Source organism: Coregonus lavaretus (assembly GCF_964263955.1).
Source record: "Coregonus lavaretus genome assembly, contig: HAP1_SCAFFOLD_2221, whole genome shotgun sequence".
In the NCBI taxonomy this organism is placed as follows: Eukaryota; Metazoa; Chordata; class Actinopteri; order Salmoniformes; family Salmonidae; genus Coregonus; species Coregonus lavaretus.
Window position 1 is genome coordinate 21,505 of NW_028163341.1, and position 5,376 is coordinate 26,880.

A 5,376-nucleotide genomic window follows, 5' to 3' on the forward strand; every position below is an offset into this window, starting at 1 on the left:
AGGTGGAAGGGCCTTCCTGGTGTCAGCACTCCTCTCTCTGACACATGTGTGTGTGTGTGTTTCTGTGTGTACAGACAGCATGAAGGGCTCCATTGATAAGAACAAGTTCTTCTTGTTAACCTATCAGTTGAACTGGACCGAAGCCAGTGTTCAAGTCCTAAGGCGGGTTATTCTAACACAACCCCCGTGCGACATGACAGTTACAGTTCCCACACAGTCCAGACATGCACAGATAGCGAGAGAGGAACGCACATGTGCTAACGCTCTCCTTCCAAGAGATACATTTAAGAGGACATTGAGCAATGTTTGATCCTACATTTCTCTGGCAAACTGTCTCCTCTACAGAATATCTGTAAAACACTTCCATGTGCAGTTCTGGAGCATTCTTCATTGTGACTACCTATTCCAGGCATTCCAATACTTTTCACCTCAGACACTGAACACCCAGGGGAAACGGATACTCATGAGAAATACCTGCTCGCTCTAGTTGCCACAACAGTTTTAAGTAACACAAGGGGGATTTTTGCCATGCCTCACACGTGTTGGCTATTGTTTTTCTTTTCTTAGGGAAACAGAGCCAAGGTTGTTTTATTAGTCATAATCACTGACTGTCTGTTTATTCTGGGGACTTCAGATGCTTTAACAACAGTTGCTGGGCAGGACACACCTCAATGTCAAATAAAAGTGTCAGAACGAAGGTTGTGGAAAGAACAAAGATGTTCACTGTGTGGGAATACCACTTTAGCGTTTGCAGGCGAAATCCTGCCAGCCTGCAGTTTAAAGTAGTTTGCTTTCACTCTTTTTTTCTGTTTGTTTTACTCACGCCTGCTGTTAATGTGAATGTGGGACAGCAAACTGCGGCATGCACAGCGAAATGACACACACTGCGTTGACACCGCAGCCATCCCGCTAAAGCCACCTCAAACAACACCATGGCCGTGTCCGAAATCTGGCATGCCTGTGTACAAATAGTACTGCATACTGGGTACTAATAGTACTGCATACTGTGTACTAATCGTACTGCATATTGTGTACTAATAGTACTGCATACTGTGTACTAATAGTACAGCTTACTGTGTACTAATAGTACTGCATACTATTTAGAACATACTGTTTAGCACAAATGTATGCAGTGTGCAACAAATACCAACATACTAATCATCCATACTGAGAAGGCGTCATTGAATGTGCAATCCCCGTCATTCGTACATTTTTGTAGAGCACCTTTTCTGATTGTCAGCTGCTGTCGAACACATGTGGGTGTGAAAATACGATTATCTTCCTCAATAGTGTGCAGCGAATTCTACTACTAGATGAAAAGCCGAAATGAGCGTGACATCCTGGCATTTAAAGTATACTCCATTTTCAAAATGTCACATACTATAAAACTTTATTTATTCTGCATACTCAAAAAGCCCATTAATCACAATATGTAGCTTGGAATGACAAATGTGTGTGTCCACACACAGCAAAGAGGACATGGCGTTCAGTATATTTACTACACAAATCAAGATTACGTTGAATCAGACCCAGGCTTGCTTGTCATGTATGGAGAAACATCACACAGAACACATGGGCGGCATGTCACATCAATCCAACAAAATCACATTCTGTTCTCCTGTTTTTCTCAAATAGATCACACCATGTGTACACGGTACTAGCAGGAAATACACCACGCAGAACAAGGATGAGGTTTAGCCTGCTGCAACTAAATATAACAAAACATAGTCTCTGTACAAGAGCGAAGAATTGGTGCATGAATTCCTTAGCATTGAATTCCTTAATATAGGATTCAATAGGGAAATTCAAGGCACAGAATTGAAACATAATTTTGAAAGTAACATCAAAGTGCAGTTGAAATCATAAACATTTCCTTGACAAATAACCCCGAAAAATTGCAATATTTAAACATGTATTTAGACTAGTCTATTGTTTTAAATGTTTTAGTTCTCAAAGAAAATGTTACGTGACAAAGCTAAAGAGGAACATCCCCACTGGCAAAACCACTTAAAGGCCCAGTGCAGTCAAAAACGTGATTTTCCTGTGTTTTTATATACATTTCCACACTATGAGATTGGAATAATACTGTGGAATTGTGAAAAGCTGATTGAAAAGACCGCCTGATATTTTAGCCTGTTTTGGTGGGATGGAGTTTTGGCCTGCCTGGTGACATCACCAGGTGGTAAATTACTTAATAAACCAATAAGAAAGAGTTCCAAACATCTCTGCCAATAACATGATAATTTTCAGTTTCCCCTCCCTACTCAGACCATTCCCAGACAGACAGAAATTGCTCTTTGCTAAGAAGCTATTGTTGTTGTTGTTTTTTTTACCATTTTAATTGAAAACAATCAAAGTAGGGTACCTAATTTTTACCCAGAAATGATTTGATATTGGACATATTAACATTCATATCAAACCGATTACATCTACTACATGAATTTCTAACCATACAATCAGGGCCTTTGCCAAGTCAATGAATACTGTTGATCAGCCAGATGATAAGGGGAACCAACAGTGCACTGGAGCTTTTTAGTTATGAGACCTTTGATATCAGACCTCAGTTATAGGAATTATATCCTATCGCAGATCTCTGCAATCTAATCTAGGAGCAACAAATCAAACCCATGACTGGAGGATAAAAGTGAGGGTTTGAGCTCCAAGGAGTTGACAGTTCGTATCATTGATGAGATTACACTGAGTATCTGCGAGGAAAATGTGTACGTTATTACAGCATAGTTGCTTTGTGTTTACACAACAACACAACTGTATCAACATAATAAAAGCATTGTTGTTGCTGCCACTGCATTGCAATGTTCCAGAATGTTCCAGAACATTCCAGAATGTTCCAGATGTTGCAGTCTTCAATCCTCTTTTATAGCACTTTCATGTCATTATTTCACTTCCTTGAACTCCATGAGAACCTTAGCTCCATTAACCCTTAATGATGACCAGCCGTTCTCCACTTCCTCAGTAAAGTGTTATTTTGGGCAGTGGCCCTTTTAAATAACTAATGATAACTAAAACTATGATCTCTCCCTTCATCTTAATGCGTGGTGGCAATGGGACACCACGCATTCTCTGGAACAATGTAATAAATCTAGAGTTCTGCGTTATGAACGGAGAGAGAGAGTGGGCCGGAGGAACTGAGGAATGAAAAATGAAAAATGAAAACTGAAAAGGGGAAAGTCATGAATTATATAGTGGGACTCCAGCCACTGACCTTGGCTACTTTACAGTTTTTCATTTATTTTATTATTTTCTATTTTTGGAGTGCCGAGTGCTGAGAGTCACACAAAGCGAAGCACCGCTGACTGACTCCCGGAATAATAGAGCGATGTGATTCTGGCCCTCTCCCTGCGAAGCTGAGAGGAGAGATATTAGCCATATGTGATTAATTTACAGCTTTATGCTTCAATTAATCTGCGTAGGGTGGCAGGTGCCAGGGATGGGCCTTGTGCCACCTGAGAGAGAGGGATGAGAGAGAGAGTGAGAGATGAGAGCGAGAGTGAGAGACGAGCGAGAGGGAGGGGGACGAAAAGTGATCCTTTTAATCAATAGATCTTACATCATCACTCACACCAACCACATTCCCTTTTTCTCTCTCTACTCCTCTTCGGTTCTCTCTCTCGCTTTCTCTCTGTATGTCTGTCTGATTTTCACTCTCTCTCTCTCTCGCTTTCTCTCTGTATGTCTGTCTGATTTTCACTCTCTCTCTCGCTCTCTCTCTCTTTCCTTCTGCCCTCTACCTCTCCCTCGTTCCCTCTGGAAATAATATGCTAACTAATAAAACAGAAACTTGGTAGAGAGCAGGACATGTTCTAGAGCCGCTGTGTGATTCACCAGCCTCCCAACAGTACTCTGGGCAGTGTGGTGCTTCCAGTGTTCTGATGTTAGAGATACATAGAACACACCTCCCAACAGTACTCTGGGCAGTGTGGTGCTTCCAGTGTTCTGATGTTAGAGATACATAGAACACACCTCCCAACAGTACTCTGGGCAGTGTGGTGCTTCCAGTGTTCTGATGTTAGAGATACATAGAACACACCTCCCAACAGTACTCTGGGCAGTGTGGTGCTTCCAGTGTTCTGACGTTAGAGATACATAGGAGACACCCTGAGGATGTTTGCAAGACTATTTTTAAACGGGGAGACTCGCTGTGGCAGTAAGTGAAAGCTTGGGGGAACAAAACGGTAAATGTGAAAACCACAGTGACCAGATGGAAGCACAGATTGGTATGTGAGGGCTATTGCCTTAGTGAAGGCCATATGGGGTAAAAATAAAAAATGGGGGAGTTGGTAGAAGACGGTAAAGGTCTCGTAAACAAAGGATCATACATTACATTTAATTAACTCATATAGGAAAGAACAGTCATTACAGAAGTACTAGAGAGGTAAACATACTTTACTTTACTGTGGATGAAGTTTGGGCTGTATCAAAATCTTACGTAATGAGATTTTTTAAAGTATTCTCATTCCCCCCAAAAAGATGTAATCGGGTAATTAACCAAAATCCTTTGTTCTTGGAGGGGAGATTTAGACTGAGAAGAACACTAACCTCCAAAAGTTGCCCCAGATCCTGAGAAATGTCCATCATCTTCTTAATTAGTCTTAGAACAGTTATAACCCTACACAAGCAAATTAGTGCATTAAAATCAGGCTCGCTAATCCAGTATTACTGTGTAATGCGGAGTGGAAAACCCAAGACGCAGAAGACTAGCACTATAATTAGGAGGCACACACACACACACACTCTGTGCTACAGGCATCCTCTGGGGATACTTTGAGAGATAAGCAAGCAGTGAATTTGGCCATACAAATTAAATCACTTGTTTAATTGATGTCACAGCTTTGTTCTGGTCTAGATTGCTAAATACTGGAGCCTACGCAGCATACTCGTATCTTCCCAAAGTGTGCAACATCCTTGGAGTTAAGTAGTTGTTGAATAAATAATTAAATCCCTAATAACACTTTGTAATTAACATGAATTAATATATCATCATTAATAATAATAATCTGAGGTCATTATGACTGTAAATTTGTCTGGGCCTTTCTCCACCCTCCCGTAATTAGGAGTCAATGCAATAATTAATCGACTCATCAACAGAATGGAAACAGTGAAATGTAGATATGGAGAGTTTTATGAATATGGAGGTAAATTCTGTGTTGGGAATTATTGCATTATTGTTTGGAAAAGTGAAGGCAATTCAAAAAGAAACACTATTTGTCAAAGAGACATAATATGTCCTACATCTTTCCTGGCCACGAGAAACTTAAGGCCCAGAGGTTTGTTGGGTCCAGAGTTTTGTTGGGTCCAGAGTTTTGTTGGGTCCAGAGTTTTGTTGGGTCCAGGGGTTTGTTGGGTCCAGAGTTTTGT